The 18940-nt window shown below is 41.5% G+C and overlaps 1 protein-coding gene across 2 annotated transcripts in view; it reads right to left on the bottom strand.

Annotated features, from left to right (window-relative positions):
* The window catches only part of LHPP (phospholysine phosphohistidine inorganic pyrophosphate phosphatase), a 165487-nt gene that overhangs the window by 55844 nt on the left and 90703 nt on the right, over positions 1–18940 (bottom strand). The window lies entirely within an intron of this gene.

Genomic DNA, 18940 nt, shown 5'->3' with positions numbered 1-18940 from the left:
TTCATTTGGAGTTTAGTTTAGATGACTTGTTTCTGGGTCTACAACAAAGTTTGTTTAATCATGTCCTGTCAACTTCGCAGCAGTTTAGCTGTAGCATCTTGGACTAAGGGCCAGATCTCTCATTACTGTTCCTTATTTTTTTGCTAATTCACACGCCTCTGTATCTCTTTCCCCAGATATCAGATGTATATTTTGGCTGCGGTGTCTGCAACAAGAGCATTGGGCCTCATCCAAGATGGGAATCAGTGCTGGATGCATGTCCAGGGACGCTGACTGAGTCCCGTGGGGGTGTCAGGGACAGTCATGAGAACACAGTACTGCAACTAGCTTTAGTCATTCTCCATCTCCTCTTTTCGACAGTGTAAATGGCACAACTATATTTACTGAAGGGTATTTCCTCAATCTGTGAACAAATGTTTGCCAGAGGATGTGTGCAGGTTACAGCACCCACTTGTAAGATACGTGTCAGAACATGAAATATATTTCAGTTCCTGAGGTGATAACTCCTAAGGCCTTGTTCCTCTGATCGTATTTCTGAAGTCCTCTTACTTTCTTGAGAGAATTAAATTCCTTACACAGCCCCTTAGGACTATCCTTCATTGGTAATACCAGCCCACAGAAGATTAGAAATGCTGATATCAAGCTTTGCAGAAGAAGAAAAAATATGGAATGTTCCAAAGAGGATTGTTTTGAGTGTGTTTGCCAAGGAAAGATGAAGCTACATGAAGAAGTCTCCATCTTTTCTTCACTGCATTATAATGCCTGAGGTAAAAATTAGAGCCTTGTTGCCAATTTCTCTCTGTGCTACTATCAGCTGCATTTAACTGCTACTATTTGTGCATTTATCAGCTTACATTCGGGTAAGAGCTTACTGCGGGAAGCAGGGACTCATGTAATACCATAGTAGAATCATCTGAGAAGAGGAATTCTCATTCTTCATATATTATGGAAGTTGCTGCAGCAGCATTGTTTGAGTTCCCACCTCACACAAGTAGACCGCTCAGATGGTCTGGTCAAAATAAATAAAATCAGGGCTTTTTAGGGTATCTTTCATAGATACAAGACCACAAGCCTGTGTATTCAGTTGCCTCCCAACTTGTGGAAGGTGAAAAAAATGGGCATGGGGGGGGGGTAGGGTTACTGCACTTGCCCTCAGTGACTTCATTCATGTTGTAACTTCTCTCTTTTGTAATGCCGGAAGAGGGCTTATGTGACATCCTAATTTTGTAATGTTTTGCAGTTTCAGGGGCTCCAGCTCTTACCCCCTTAGCTCAGGGATCCCCAAACTGCGGCCCTCCAGATGTTTTGGCCTACAACTCCCATGATCCCTAGCTAACAGGACCAGTGGTCGTGGAAGATGGATTTGTAGTCCAAAACATCTGGAGGGCCGAAGTTTGGGGATGCCTGCCTTAGCTCTACTGGCCACAAAGTCTTCCTTGCTCCATACTGTGTAAAGAAACATAGATTTTATGATTTCTGTATGTACAATTTTGTAATAGGAATATGTTTTTTAATAGAAAGAAAAGAAACACAGATGTGGAGATGCACCCTCTACAAAACCGAAACACACACACATGCGGACACTTTGTGCATGCATCAGACACACATAGGGTTCTATGTTTAGATCGGAGATGGGGAACATGTGCTGTCGGACTCCAACTCCCATCAGCCCCAGCCAGCAAAGATAATGGGTGGCACTATGGGAGTTGTAGGCAAACTGGAGGCTTACAGGTTCCCCATCCTAAGTTTAGATGGAGAATGTGGCTCACCATGGTGTCCCTCTATCTTAACAGCAGTAATTTCACAGTTGGGATGTTGTAGCAAATAGTCATAACCTAATACCTTTTAACCTTGAGCTCAGAAAATTTTTATTATTGTTGATACATAGGCCCATCTGGTAATCTGTTGTTTGTTTTGCAGTTTCCTTTGTAGAGCTCAAAAATAAAGTCCAGTGTGCAAAGGAATGTGTTTTCTTTCCTTTTTGCACATCAGGGTTTAGAGAGCTGCCAGAACCTCACCAGCAAATGACAAGAACGAATGGTTCCCATGCCAACTGAATTTTTTTATAAAAAATAATTCAATGGGAAGAAAATTGTTGCTGCCATATTGAAACATTTGTTTTCGTTCACAGCGTGAGACGAATTCAAAGACATGGCTGTTTTATTTTGAATACCTTTCATATTAAACCCCCAACACCGTATTTCTTTACCAAAGTCATTTTTATACTACATACATGCTACGCACCAAAGCCTTCTGATGTGGAAACTTGGTAGACCAGCAAGTTCAAATATAAGAATGGAAGAAAACATTGCCCTTAAACTGGATAATTGAGGTTGCAAGCAGGCTTGGATATTACTTCAGGAGCATAAATTGGTGAAGTACAGGAAGAGTGAGGAACCTCCAGGTATTGTTGGACCCCAGGAGCCCCAGCCAGCATGCTCAATGGGTCAGGGATGATGGGAGCTGGAATTCAGCAGCATTGGGAAGGCAACCATTTTCCTATCCCTGGACTGCCATCCCATCCCTTATGAAAGGGAACAAAGTGGGAATATTTGTAAATGGAAATTACCCAACCATAGCAACAAAACATTAGTTAGGCCATTGGTGCTCAGCTGGTGGATCACGAACACCCACCGAGCTGTGGTCTGATCTAAGGTGCAGTACATTATCAACGGACGTGGTAAAAAAATTTTTTAGAGATGTGGCCTCAAACGCATATTTGAGTTAAAGGTTGGATCTGAAAGCGTTGAAGATTGCTGATTTGTCCATATTGGGAATGGCAATAAGGGAAATGTATGTTGTATTCTTCCATTCGAAAACCAAAAGCTGTGCCAACATTTTAAATACTGTATGCCTAAATAAATAAATAAATATCCCAGTCCACTCTATTACTAGTTGGGTCAAGGGTGGAGTTTTGAGGTAAACCAGCTACTTTATGGCATATCAGGGAATTTTCAAATACATTTATTTTCATACTGTGCTAAAGTACCCAAGGCAACCTTTATATGACCGTGACAATCCCATGGTAATGGCTAAGGACAATTTTCCTCATTTACTTCTAGATTATTTTGTAATATTTTTGCTTTTTTGCGCTATCTAGCTGCCAGGGACACGCCCAGCAGAGAAGAATCTCCAGAGGAGGAGGAATTAGCTGCACCTGAGTCTCCAAGAAGAAGGAGGTGGAGCAAGCGATTAGAGCAGAGGCGGGCCAGCAGGAGGCGGGGGAGGCGGGCCGTATATCTGGCCTTGGGAGGGGTCAGAAGCCAGTTGAGGCAACTGACTCTGACGGCGAAGGATGAGTTGTGGAAGCTTGGACTGCTGTAAGCCTGTTATTGAGAAATAAACCTCAGCTACTTAAACTGCCAGCATTTCGTGACTTGTGTGGGAGAAGCACTAAACCTGACACTAGCTAAAGGAAAAGTAATTGTTAGTTCCATTAGAGACATTTTCAAAGGCGGCTCATATCTCCACAGTCAGGACCAAGAAGTAAACTTCATTTACAGGCTCTACATTTTTCCAAAAGCAGAATAATTTAAATTGCTAAAAGGTGTGCTTCTATTTCTCGGATAACAGCCAAAAACATTCTGACAAACAAGTCTGCAGAAAATATCTGTGTAAATGCAACCTTGGACAAAGGGAATTTCAGTTGTTAATTCTTCTGAGATAATTTGCTATATTCTGGATTTGCTAAGAATGTCTTCACATGTTAAAACCCTATAGCCAGTTTTCTATGTAAATGTCACTTTTCAATAGATTAAATAAGTTTTCTTCAGGGAAACAGAAATGGGTCTGCAAGAGAGCTATTTCATGAGTAAAAAAGGGGGGCCTTGGTTTTTTAACGATGTAGGAAGAAATATGAAGGTAGGAATGCATCACACTTTCATAAGAAATATATCAAGGTAGCATACAACTGAAGAACAAAATACATTAAAGCAGCAGTTAACATGTCAATAGAAAATGGCTGCTTTAAAAAAATGGAAATTGCAAAGGTCTGTCAGAACAGTGCAGCTTTTAAAAAAAGTTTGAAAGAAAGCAGGGATGTCTTCAATCTTTCACATTCCAGGCTCAGTGCTTGGCAAATACTGACTGAACATCAGAGACCATCAAAAGTGTGTGTGGGGGGGGGTAGTCTCATAAGGCATGCCCAGCCCAGAGGTGCATGTACAATCCTACTTTGGCTATTAATGCCCTGCGTAAATACAGGAAGTACAGCTCACTTTCACATGCTGTATCATGAAAGCCAATAATGTTTATTTCATTCTGCTATTGACATTCTAAAGTGACTGATGGGAGGGATATTATCCTGTACCACCCACAGAGTTTCCTTATCCACGAGTACTTGCACATAAATTTATTATTTTTTCATACTCCCCCCCCCACTGTATAAATGCCCAGGTTTTACAACTCACTCCAAGTTGGAGTCAAGGTAAGAACCCCACCGTTCAAATGCACAAATACACGGACATCTCCTAACATTGCTGGTTTGTTGGATGTCCCTGCACTTTTAATCTGTATAAAGGTTGGGAGCAGACAGGGGAAACAATAAAGAGAGAATGCTACCAAAAGAAGGGCAGGTGTATACTGTTGTGTATTAAAGTAATAGCACAGCCAAGTATATAATATACAGTATAGAGTTTATTGTATTGTATTGCAGAGTTTATTTGAATGCATAAGTTCCAGCGGGAACGTATATCATTTGCTGGTTCAGAGTGCAGGATTTGGATCCGCTGCTGGATTGGTTTACGCTGGAGGGAATCCTTGCCATTGGTTCCCGCCAAAATGTATCTTTCCCCTGCTAGTTCTCTGTTACTATATAAGCCCCAGTTTTCCCCATTCCCTGTGTTCTGGCTCTTACTTGTTCTGTGAAGTAAAGAGATGTTGTACCAGATCCTCGCCTCCTGCTTCTTATTTGCACTGAGCTGAAATCACTGAAGACCCACTACACAACATATACTGCAACAAGAAGAGTGCATGCAATGGCTAATGATAGCTAGCTTTTCTGGCTGTTGATGAAGCCCCCAGAGAGCATTAGCATTAAAAGCTGATTAAAAACACAGCTACTGCAGTGATAGAGGCTATATAAATAGGAATTTTTTAATGCATGGAGGGCCAGGGTGGATCCATGTGTGTGTTAACTGGAATCTGTTAAAATCCTGGTGCATTCAAGCTACTCTTGGCAAGTTTGTTATTACATTCTCGTGCCTACAGAGTACATCAACACATCACATAGATGCAGTTTATGCTGGACAGACTATGCAGCTGGCAAGCAGGCTTAACTGCAGTTTCTCCCACAAACCACCAGAAGAGCAACGTAATTTATTTCCTTCATAAATAGAGAAAGCGAAGAAATGGCAGGAAACTGCAGTCTCGAGCTCTCTTTTTCTGCTGCCACCTCCCTCCATAGACCTGGGCAAGGCAGCATGCTCACATGTAGAAGTGCCGACCAAAGACCAAAGTTAAGAGACCCATCAGAGACTTTCCTTTCTCCTGTAAACACATACAGAGCAGATCAAGCTTCCCTCTTCCTTCAGCCTGCTTCGGCAAGACACATCCCTGCAACTCCATCTGAATCTTTCACCACACACCCGGCGACTTGAACGAGGTGGGCTGGGCTTCGAGCCACTGCACATGTGCGCTGAAGAGGGCTTTGGGAAGGGCTGGCACGAAGCCTAGTGGAGAGTATTGACTTATAACCATGTTCCAGCTCCTTTGTTGTGGCTTCCAGTTGACAGAGGACTTTTAACAACATGGCTAAATCGTTAAGAATCTGGCTCTGGTGCATCCCTGACGAACATTAAAACGTTAATAATGCTGAGATAAAGATCACTGGGGAAGATTTCTTGCTCAGCTTGCTTGTATATAAAAGAAAAATGTGAAGTGTAGCATGATTTTTTTTAATTTAAAAAGTCATTCTGTTGTTTGGGAGCCCAGCCAGTTTCCTGTAGCAATTGAGAACCTCAGTTATTCCAAAGCTATCCCATGTGCTCTAGAGTAAATACACATAACTTCGCAGGGCGAGAGCAAGGTAAACAGCAAACTATCTGGTTCCTATCCTCCTGTCACATGTTAGTGTCTTTATTACTAAGGCTGCAGTCCTATGCATACTTTGGAATAAGGCCCATTGAACTCTGTGGAGCTTACTTCTGAGTAAACATGCACAGGATGAGGCTGTCCATCACGCTACTTAACTATATTTAAGTTTCAAGTCTTTTTGTCTTTTCAATGTCTGTATGTCTCCCAAGATCTAGTTGTGCATTTAAAAAAAAGAAAAAAAAGAAAGAAGGTGCAATACAAACTAAAGACAAACTGCATTTGTGGAAATAAGTCCTAGAAGAATTATTTATAAAACAGCGGGGTTGGCAAACATGCATGCATTTGTGCATATAGAGAGGAGGGAGGGTGGAGCCTTGCACCAAGTATTCCATTCCTGATAATGTTCATGAGCAACCAAGGAAGGAACATTACATATAAAAAGGCTGGGACAAGAATGAGGTCACAAGGAAAGAAAGAAAAACTTTAAAGGAACCAGCAATGAGAAAGTAGTCATTAGTTAATTAATAGTTAAGTGATCAAACATTAATCATTACATGATTAAACATTAATAATTTTATAGACAGTAGATTTCCAAATGCTTAGGAAGTTGTTTCTAGGCTTAAAGGGTAACATAGTCCGCCTTTCGGGAGGGAATAATTTTTGCTGAAACTAATATCCAAATGTAACCACTAGCAGATTTTACAGATTTCTGTTTACATACATTATGTGCAATAATGGTCAGAGACCCAGGTCCCTTAAAGGTACATGAGGCTGCCACCTTGCTGAAGCTAAACAGTTTTGTGTCTGCTCAGTGACTCCCTGGGAACCACATGCAATACAAAGTGGGAATTTCTTAAGCCATGTGTATTTGATTGTATTTCTTTATCATGTATTTCCACATCAGTGTAAATTTCATAGACCTTAGATCTGAGCAGATGCACATAGAACAAGATTGGAAAGGGGGTAGAGGATTAAATGATGTGCTTGTGCATGCACAGATGTGCATGGTGCATGCTTCATATGCAAAAATATTAATAATATTGTTTTTAAAAAGGGTATTAAACAATGACATGTTGCTGCCAGCCACAAGAGCCTCATGAACTGAATTGCCATTTGTTAGCTTTTCCATGGTTCTATAACCAGGAGCCTTCTCTACTGGCATGCTAATGTTATATATTGCTTATGGACCTGGTAGCTTCCAAATTACAGAGAAAAGCTGTTTAGTCCATTCATCCATTTTGACAGGAGAAGCTCTTGCCAGCTGCTTAGGCCAACCTTCCAAATGTGCATTTCAGAGAGGAAGATCAGAAAGTCTGCCTAGCTGGAATGAAACAGGGAAGGCTATAATACCATCTAATAGGCTTTGTCTACCCTTTGGGATGATTCCTGAAATCTGTCACTTCATCTTAAGCAACAAATCATTTGCGTTTAGGGATACAATTGATTGATTGATTGATTGATTTTCTCCCATTTGCCGATTCTTTTTGGTTTCTAAATCCTCTTCATGCTATTAATCTAATTTGAATATGAGATACAGTTGGGGGTAGAGATGTTGAAAACACATGAATGATAAAATCAATGCATTACAGTTAGATGGGACTCTGGGCTTTGGGTGTGAATGTACGGTAAAGATGCTGGTGGAAATCAAAGTGTTCCCATGCTGAGTTGGCTGGGAAGACTGTAATCAGAGGATTTGTATGTCTTACATATGGGTGCACTGAGCATTGCTGTTCTTTGTGTGTAGCACAGCTGTTTTCAATAAAACTGAATCTCCATTATCCCCCTCTAACGGCAAATGTTCAAATGTCACCCCCCTCTTGCCAGTTTACTGGGGGGGGGCACAGGGAAAGAGCTTGTCACTGTGTTGTTAAAATTCAAGGGTTATATCCCTCTGTCTTCTCAGTTTTACCGGTATTACCAATGAACAAGATTATTCCTGCCTTCGCCATGTGATCCTATTCAGATAGAAACAATTCAATAACACCAAGGAGGAAGTTTTCCACTAGGTACCCAAAAATTATAAACTTTGAAGCTTCCAGGCCTAACTCCAAACAAGCAGCACCTTAAATATACCTACAGAATTAACAGATAACAGACAAAGGACACAAATAACTCACTGGACTTAAAAAAAAGTTGATTTCTAGTTCTTTGCCAAGCTAGCTAGAATGCTGTAGGTAGAACTCCCAGTTCGCATTGTGGATCACAACAACCAGACTACAGGTATGTGCATTAAATCTGCTAATGGGATGGAGATGGGGGTAGAAAAGTAAGACTGTTTTGGTCATTTCATTCTGGGATACATACAATGGAGGCTGGCCCAAGGTGGGACAAGTAGGGCACTGTCCCACCAACCTCAGACTCTAACTTACAGACCTGTGGAAAGGATAGCAGAAATATGTAGTTTGTAAAGTACATTGAACATTCAAAAGCATGATAGTAATGCCAGGTACCTTGCCTACAAAGTTAAAGCTATGGTTTTCCCAGTAGTGATGTATGGAAGTGAGAGCTGGACCATAAAGAAGGCTGATCACTGAAGAATTGATGCTTTTGAATTATGATGCTGGAGGAAACTCTTGAGAGTCCCATGGACTGCAAGAAGATCAAACCTATCCATTCTTAAGGAAATCAGCCCTGAGTGCTCACTGGAAGGACAGATCATGAAGCTGAGGCTCCAATACTTTGGCCACCTTGCGAGAAGAGAAGAATCCCTGGAAAAGACCCTGATGTTGGGAAAGATTGAGGGCACTAGGAGAAGGGGACGACAGAGGACGACATGGTTGGACAGTGTTCTCGAAGCTACGAACATGAGTTTGACCAAACTGCGGGAGGCAGTGCAAGACAGTAGTGCCTGGCGTGCTCTGGTCCATGGGGTCACGAAGAGTCGGACACGACTAAATGACTAAACAACAACAATGCCAGGTATTATTATCACCATCACCATCACTATAATCATTATCAAATGCTGATTTGAGAACCGTATCCAATAATATGGCAATCATTTGGGATTTGATGCTGGATAAAAGGGTCAACCTGGCATGGATTACAGAAACCTTGCAGGATGAATTAGGGGTCCCCACTCTGACTCAGTTGAGCCATCACTTTTCTTCTGTGTAGTATCAATGGAAGGAAGATTAAGAGGTGTGTGTGTGTGGTTGCTTTTAAATAGAGACCAGGCTTGATGATATTAATACATGAATATTCTGAAGACACACACTTAAAAATAGGAGAACTACTCTCAAGGGTTCAAACATATATGGGCGGCTGTTGTCTCTCTCTCTCTCTCTCTCTCTCTCTCTCTCTCACACACACACACACACACACACACGCCAAAAAGAGAGATCTGGACTGAATAATTCAGACCAGCATTACCACACATCAGAAAATCCTAGTTTGAATCTCACCTCTGCCATTAACTCTCTAGGTGGCCATTCTGGTTCATCTGCAATATGAAGGATCATAATACAGTACTGACTTTCCCTGTGAGGAGTACAACTAGAAAATGAATGCGAAACCCATGAAAACTTGAACTTGCTATACAAGTATTAAGCACAGTTATGATCAAGTTTGTTGCAACAAAGTATTTAAGCAGAAGGCTCTGAACTAACAGAAATTAAGCAATTGATAAATTCTGATTTATCATCCAACCTTTCATCGCTTAAAAACCTTTCAGAAAGAAGAGGTTAAAAATGTAAGATGTGAAAAATTAAACTTGATTCTATTACTGTGGCTGGAGGATCACACAACTTTGGCAATTTCATTATACTGCCATGTAGACATAGAATCCCCTTTCCTTCTTTTTTCTTTGCTAATGAGCAGGAATGATAGGCCAGTAAAATCTCTTCCACTCTTGCCCTCCCTTCTGCTGGTTCTCTCTCTGACCTCTTCCTCGCCTCCTTTTCATTTTTTTTTAATGATAGGGCTGACTCCTGTGCATACCCAAGCTGTGCTGAGCACTTTCTTCAGTTGATCCCATTTTACACAATTCTAATGTTGCAGTAAAATTTAAATACTGACACTTCACCACTGATGAGGATGAGATAATATGATGCCATTGCTCACTAGACAGAAAAGCTGTTCATCCAAAGGCAGGTCAAGAGGAGGGGAAATATCAAAGGCTCAAAAGACAGAATGAAGCAACCAGCTGCCCATCAAATTTAAGGAACCGGGTATCTAAATTCCCTTTCGTCAGTTTGTAACACTTCATTTAAAATGCTTCAGCATACAAGTTTCAGTGCTGTAAAATATTCAGGCAAAATAGCCAAAAGAAAAGTAAGACTGCAAAAATCTCACAGTTCTAGAATTGTGCCTGTGTATCTGAAGAAGTGTGCATGCACACAAAAGCTTATACCAAGAACAAACTTAGTTGGTCTCTAAGATGCTACTGGACAACTTTATTATTTTTTAATATATTTCGATTGTAGAATTACTTTTGACTTACAAAAGAAATTTGGCTGGATGCATTATCCTCCTAGATGATATGCTGGACAGGCACAGTTGAAATCATACTCAATAACTGGGGTTTCGGTAAGAGGATGGATGTGGGCCAACCAACTTACTCTAGAGTAGAAAGATGTGGTTCTGGTCAGCAGGACTAATGGGTCACCAGGTACAGTCTACTTTGGACAGGGCATCCATCACTCCTGAAGGGTCAGCAGGTCCACAGCAGGCCCTGGAACAGCTCTGCTCCTGGCCGGTCAGGAGTGCAGTTTGCCCAGCTGTGCCTGTTCCTGCGGAAAGGGGAGTCTGGCCGCAATGGCACATGCCATAATAACATGAAAATTGTTCAGGAACTTCAGCTGGACCCAAATGTGGCAGTCAGAGTTTGAGCTAGAGCTCCCTTTCTGCACATTACCTCAGTTGCTATTTCATCCACAGTAGCTTCCAGTTTGCTCCTGAGCCCAGTTCCTGTCGCTCCTGAGCCCAGTTCCTGTCTTTGAAATGGCCTCCCCAGGAAGGTTCAACTAGTGCCAACCTTGATGGCATCATGGCTCCAGACAAAGGTGTTTTTTTTATTTGCCCAGGCTTTTCACCACCTGGTGTAACCCAGGTTTGCTTACCCATTCTGCTGAATGATACCGTTTGTTTTTAGCTGCTTGTTCTGCTAAGTTTTGTTTTTGTTTTTAAATCTGTTGTTCTTTTTATAATTTTACCATATATCATTCTGGGACTTTTTAATGTAACATAAAAAATACTCTAAACAAATGAACAAACACATGCAAAGTGCTGGTTATTATCTTGACCAGGCTGCTTGAAGGGATTGCTTCTCTCAAATGACCCTCCCCATCCACTCAAATCTTGAGTAAGCTCTGCTCTGTGTCCAACTTCCATCAGAGGCATGGTTGACATGGCCTCTGTTGTGAGGTTGGTCCCTCTTCCGTGATATTTAGATACAAGGCTAAAATACTATTATTTCAGTCTGTTTATAGCCTTGTCTGACTCTTAAATTGGCTGTGCATTATCTGCTGTGTCCTTTGGTTAGCTTTCTGCAGTTTTATACTGTTTTATACTGATGTTACCTCTAGCCACCCTGAACATATCATTACAGGCTAGACACGAAGGACATAAATATTATAGTAAATTAAAGTGATAAAATAAATATATCAGCATAAAAACAGGCAGTGCCTCTGTAGGCCCTGTCTCCATTTTAAAAGACTGAAGCAGCACTTGTGGGCAGCATTGCATGAGTTTAGCGTTTGACATTTGGGATACTTGAGATGCCTCTGCAGGGCTGGACAAAGCCTGGAAAAGGAGCTGGTGTTTCTGCTATCTATTTGTCTCTATGTGTGTGTCCATAGTTGAAGTGAGGGTCAATAAGAAGTGAAATATCCTTCATAGTTTAAATGACAGAAGTTGTAGCCATAGTAGAAAAAAGCCCCATAGGGAAATGATGGTTTAAGAAGGCAAGCTTAGCTTGCATTCCACACTAGAAAAAGTTCTCAATTTTGATTTGCTTTATCCATTATTAAGGGACTTCTAAACAAATAAAACATGGCTTCAGTCTAACCTGTCAAAATATATGCTTCAGTTATTAGGCTTTTGCTCAACGGAGCACTTATATTTCAGAAACACTGGAAGATCAAAGAGCTGAATCAAGGAAAACCCACTGCTCTCTTCCACATCATTTACTATGAGCATGGTACATGAGGATTTGCTTATTGCAACAAGTGGCTAACCTGGGCTTGCAATAATTTTTCTTGCATGCTCATCTACAGCAGGTACATACAAACTGTAGTGCTGAAAGCATCAGTAAGGCAGGATATTTGCTTGAAAAAAAAATTAACACAATTGAAAGTTACAAGCCTTTCCATACGACAGATTTCCAGAAGGAAGCTACACAAACGATGGGTGACTTCCAATTGTGCCCATCTGAAAGCAAAACAGACCTACACAACAGGACTCAACTTCCCTCTCTGCCCCTGTAGCCCCCAACATGCCCATCATATCTGCTTGGGAGCGTTGGGGGAACCTCTGGAGCAGATGGGGGCAGGGGTCTGGGGGGGGGAGAGAAAGGGAAAATATGCTTGCACAATGTTGGCTACCACCCAATATGTGAGGTTATATTTCAATGGTTGGTCATCTAGATCTAACACTGTTATGTGGGAATCTTCTTTTACATGGGCATCCTTTTTAGATGGGCACTGCATTGACTTTTGGACTTGGATCATGGAATTCAGGTTCGACACAGGTGCTGTTAGCATACCGGGCTGATTAAGGGAATTATATACAAGCTCTCAGGCAGGCCTCTTAGTACATTTTGCAGCAGGACTAATCTAGGTGAACAGAAAAAGGGAGTAGTCACCAAGCAGTAGCAGTCCTTTGCTGTAGCAGTAGTGGAGGGGGAACAAGCAGGCAGAGAAAGGCAGTCTGTCTTGCCAGGAAGTGCCTGTAAGCTAAAGAAATACATCTTCCAAAGGGTAATAATGCTTTTATATTTAGAGCTATGGAACTCAAGTGTTTAACAGAGTGGGACAGATGCTGTCAGCTGTGGCTAAATTCTACACAGCTGAACAGAGACTGCAGACCATCAGGGTGCTGGCTAAGCTCTTGGTTCTCTGGTTCACTGCTTGGCTTCATCCCCAAATGGATTAAAACTAGGGATGTGCTGTTGATCATTACCAGTTAAGGATTTTTACAAGGGCTAAAATAGGCGTGGGTAACATTTTCAGCAACATTTAGGGTCTATATGAGAAATATATCCAGGTGCTAGGAGACACCTGATCATTCATATATTTGATTGTCATATAGCTTTCATCTGATTTTTTTTTAAAACAACGGCAAGTGTCAATTGAGAGTTGGTGTATCTTTAGCACTTTCTTTAAAAAGGGAGAATCTTTGCATGTTTGCCTTTACTTTGAAACTGCAACCCACAAATATGCAAAAGCATATGAGTTAGTTTTAAAGAAACTTTTCTCTGAGCCCATCCCTGTACTCAAAGCTGTCCACACTAAGGTTGCAAAGTCCATAATATGAAGGCGTTTAAGCAGCATGTTTCCAAATACATTTTATTTTCCAAGTCTGCTCAGGGAGTCCATGGAATAATTTAAGATTAGACGCTCAGCCATCCTTGGCTCTTAGTTCTACATTCAGAATACCGAAGGGTTTCTGGAAGGCAATTAAGTGCCTCCCCTCGTCCAGCTTGCAGCTTTAGTCATGGTGATTAGTAACTCGCATGCTGGAATTGCAATCTGCACTGTGAGCACAGCATGTTGCAAAGTAAACCAAACCAAAATACAGAGTGACATATAATGAGATTAGAGAGACGAAAAACTCCAAGTATGTTTGCGATAATTAAAATTATAATCATAGCAACATGCCATAATATTTAAATAGTTCCTGTATGATATGGAAAACCATGGTAAAAGCAATTACACGGAAACACAGAGTACGATGGAAACAAATGAATAATCTGAATTTTTCCTAACGCTCTTCCCAAGTACCAGCACCACCATAGTCAATATGCATAGTTAAGATAAGATGAGCCTGCTGAATCAGGCCAATGGCTCACCCAGTCCAGCATCCTGGACCTGAGTACAGCAGCACTCCCTCCTCCCAAAGTTTCCAGCAACCGTCATTCAGAGGCATACTGCCCCAACAGTGGAGGCAGAACATATGGTATACCTCATGGCTAGTAGTCACTCATAGCCTTATTCTTAATGAACCTGTCTAAACTTCTTTTCAGGCTGTCCAAGTTGGCGGCCATCACTGCCTCTTGTGGGAGTGAATTCCATAGTTTAACTATAATATCAGGGGCTCCCAAACTAAGGCCCAGGGGCCGGATGCGGCCCAATCGCCTTCTAAATCCGGCCCGCGGACGGTCCGGGAATCAGCATGTTTTTACATGAGTAGAATGTGTCCTTTTGTTTAAAATTTATCTCTGGGTTATTTGTGGGGCATAGGAATTCGTTCATATATTTTTTCAAAATATAGTCCGCCCCCCCCCCCACAAGGCCTGAGGGACAGTGGACCGACCCCCTCCTGAAAAAGTTTGCTGACCCCTGAACTATATGTTTTGTGAGTAGGTACTTTCTTTTGTCTGCCCTGAGTCTCCCGACATTCAGCTTCTTTGAATGTCCCTGAGTTAGAGTGTTGTGATGAGAAAGGGAGAGAAACCTTTCTCTACCCGCTTTGTCAATGCCATGCATCGTTTTATATACCTCCATTGTATACCTCTCTCACTTGCCTTTTCTCTAAATGGAAAAAGCTCCAATGCAACCTTTCTTCATAAGGGAGTTGTTCCATCCCCTTGAGGGCATTGAAAAAATACACATATCACAAACTGATTTGAAATTGCAGAAAATTGGGGCAGGGGGACAGAAACTGGGAATTAGCAAATTTGCCTGTTCCGGCCTGAAATATAGAGTAAACTAAAATGCCCTTCACTATATTAAGTTTTGTGTCATATGGAATAGGTTTGATTCTCATAACAAGAAATAAAAACATCAACAACTCTATAGCTCCAGGAATGACAGGAGAATTATTTTTTAAAAAACTTTGGATGGAAAGGGATTTGGCCTAAGACAACAAGCAGCTCTTTTAAAAGAGTAATTTAGAGATGACATTGACCAGACCAATGCAACAAAAATAGATTAATGAATATGTTCCATGCGTGTACTCTTAAGGCATTCTAATTCTTAAAAAATCTCCAGATGACTTGCACATCCCCCACTAGTGCATTTTACAATGAACTGTTCATTCCCATGTCAAACAATTTTCAAACTGCCCGCTGCCCTGATTCCTTACAAATTACAGAGTTGAATCATCCAGCCCCATTTTTATGCAATCAACTCTAAAAACTCCGCAGAGGGCACAATCACGGGCATCTTCTAAGGAAACTTATGTCAAACCTAGTGAAGTCGGATGAAGCTCTGAGTAAAGAAAAATGCCGTATCTCTCGGGCCCTGCTCTGCTGTAAAACCTAACAAAATATTGTTTCAGCTTCCAAAAATATAGATTTTGAAACCCACACACCACGCAAACGTTTAAACCCCAGTGGTTTGTTGCAGTAGCAGCAGTAGCCATGCACATGGCTTTCTACAATGTCCAAGCTCATAGAAACCCTCTCAGTTTTAAAACAGTGGTGCATGGGATTTCCCTCCCATCGTTTTTTTAAAAGTTGAAAAGCAGCTGCAGGAAGCTTTAATCTAGAGCAGAAGGAAGGGACCTTTTCTCCTTGGGTCATTTCCCCCAAGCAGCTTTAGCCTCAAGCCGGGGGGGGGGGGGAGGAATGAAGACCTGCATATCCCCTCCCCCAGGATATTTGAGGAAACAATACTGAGCAGAGAAATGGTCGGCATGCATACATGAATGCCTCTAAAAACATTCCCAGAATGCCTCCGAGCTTCACACCTCTAGACTATACTTGGAGTTTCCTAAACTAATTATGAACTGACAACCTTTACTGCCCGAGTATTAATTCAATGTTGAACTGGACACAGATTCTCTTTGCCACCCAGAGGAAAAAGTTGTTCTATCTATCAACAGAATGGAAAGATTGATGCATTCCAGATCTCAGCCTTTGCTGGAAAATTATCCAGGTGAAGTGCCAAGGTTGTAGCAAATTTGGGAGATATGTATGCAAACAAAAACACATTTTCCTTTAAGATCAGGTGGGAGACAGTTCAGTTCTCACTGAGTTACCAATTGCACTTAATTTTATTTCATACCTCTGATGTATTCCACCACCAATTTCAGGCTTATTCAATAAATATAATTATAATATCCTACTGCAGGGCTTGCCAATGTAGTGCCTTACAAAATGCTTTGGATTCTAACTCACATCAGCCCAGCCAGCATGGCCAATGGCAATGGGTGAAGAGAGCTGTACTCCACAAGATCTAGAGGGCACCATGTTTGCTACCCCTGCCCTACACTCTCTCCTCTAAATCTGGACATAAGTTACTGGGAGTCTTAAGAAACACAGCACTCACTTCTGTAAATTCTGCAAACTGGCTCACCAAGTGAGGGTCAAACTACAAGTGACATTATTCCCATGGCTAACTGGCCACTTTTATTTCCAGATGCTGATGTTAACCATCAAAGCAGGTGTCAGGACACCTAGGTCCAGGGGTCAAATAGAGCCATTGGAACCTCTCTAGGGCCTCACCCCTCATCATCACCGCTTTGCATCCTCCTCAAGTACCTTTGCCTTGATTCTTAAAAGTGGTATAACATCTCTTATGCATTTGTATGGATGAAAGCTCCAGTTCCAGCTTGAAGTGGTATAGTCTAGACACAGGTCTGTTATCTCAGTGGGAAGACCAACCCACATTGGAAATGGGAACACAGAAGTCCAATGCCTTATTTTCACAACAGAAAATTTACAAAAGTAAACAAGTCATAAAGGAGAACAGCTCTCACACCTAACTTTACAAATTCAGCAAAGAGATTAAAATTCAGAAGAAACATACTTTACAAAAGACCATGGAAGACCATTTGACTTGCCGTATTGTAGCAAGTTCTTTTGACCGACCCCACATGGGGTGAATGAAAATTTTCACCCAGTCAGGAGAAAGATGCAACATCAATTCCCATTCCACACATTTTCCCATCCATGTATGTTCAATAAGCATAAAGGCGGCTGCCCGTTGTGGTAATTGCCTGGGTGATATGGGTACTTAATATGCCAGTGCTGCATTATCAGTCAGGGCTTGCTGACAACTGGCATGGGAATTAACTTAAGTCATTCAAGCAACCCAAATCATTCTGAGTAAATCTAATGGAGAGGTCCCAATCTGGCATCTCAAGCAGTCCATTTATCACTCCTTGTGTCACTTATCCCTTATTATTCCTGTGCTGATCTTTACAGGTGTGTACTGAAAATGCATAAAGGGCAGCACAGGAACAAGGATGGAGAGGTGACATATGATACCAACGATAATAAGGAAAAACAAAGCATTACAAGGAGCTAATGTTACAGATTATTCTAAGGGAAAGGCTGACAAAAAGACAAGCCTATAAGCAAGGACAACCCCACTGTCTGTGCAGTGCCGTCTCTACTTTCCGTCCAGCAAGACTAAATGCGAGGAATGGAATGAGAGCATGCAGGATAACCCTCTATTCAGATGACTATGTGATTTCCTAGTTGAGATTTTTGACATAACCTGTCAGTGTTAAAGCTCTCTTCCCTCAAATTCCGAGTTCAGGGGATTTATGGGTTTGGAGTGTACAGGTGATAAAAAGTGGATGTCATGAGAGCCAAGAAAACTTGCAAAACAATAGACCTGACTGATGAAATCTGGGTGGGTGTGAAGGCAAGGAATGTTTTCCTGAGGAAGAGAGAAACTAGGTATGCAAGGCCACTGAAAACAATGCCCCGTTGTTGCCAAAAGGTCCAATACCAGCCTTGTACCGGTGGAGGAAATTCCAGGTGGAAAAAACCACACAGCAGTCATTGGCATGGCAAAACCTGTGCCTTTGTCACAGCTGTCACAGAAGTCAGTAAGTTCAGGCAGTTTAATGGATTATGTCAGCCAGCAAACAGAAACTGTGAGTCACTGGGCAACATCCATCACCTAACCCTTTGGAAGCTCAGCATCATAAATGTGCGTAGGAATTAAACAGAAGGTAAGAGAAGATTTGACAAGTCTTTACAATGTTAACAGAGATAGAAGCTGCCTTGAAACATTCTGCGTGAGCCAGAATTCAGAGGTGGAACCTTTTCTGGAACAAGCAAAGTCTGGACTATGGCCCTTGAGGAATCCATTTTGTTACAATGCACAATTTTGTATTTGGGTAACTGCACCAAATCCATCCACAATAGGGTTTCCGGTTCTGGTCTGCGTCCAAAGCTACTCCTTCTCCAAGAAGACTCATTGAAGTTAATAGGCCTGACTTACTTGAGCCTGTTAATTTTAATAGGTTTACTCTGAGTAGAATTTAGTTGTCTACAATCCAAAGGCTGCATTACCTTCCCTACATAGCAGAGTGTTTTTACAGAAAATAGGGCAGAGCAAGGCAACTGTGACTCACTTGCTATGTATGCAGTGCTATTTTAGCTGTTACAGAGTGGACTCTTTGCCCTATTGCCTCTAAAGTTGATCCACTAAATTGGGCTAACAGATGGGAGATGTCCCGAGTGATATAAACTGGCTACAGTACAAAGAATAAGCAACACATCCAATTACTTCTCTAATGTCTTGATACGGTCCTCTGATTATCTATAGAATGATCAAGGAATAGGAGGAACAAGCAGAGAATTAGGCTGAATAATTTCTGATACCTTGTTTTGTTAAATGCAATTTTAAATTTTATTTATTTTGCTTCCTTTCTTCTCCAAACTCTTTAATTACTTAAATGGGACAGTGAGCTCACCAGGAAACAGGAATGTGCATGGGTTCTGGGTTTATTGGAGGGTGTGTGTGCGCGTGCAGGTTTAACCTATCTTTAATGAAATACAGTAGACTATTAA

The sequence above is a fragment of the Zootoca vivipara genome, chromosome 5 (genome assembly GCF_963506605.1).
Source record: "Zootoca vivipara chromosome 5, rZooViv1.1, whole genome shotgun sequence".
Taxonomy (NCBI): domain Eukaryota; kingdom Metazoa; phylum Chordata; class Lepidosauria; order Squamata; family Lacertidae; genus Zootoca; species Zootoca vivipara.
Note: the sequence above shows the minus strand (reverse complement) of the source record. Positions and strands in the feature narration are given on the sequence as shown.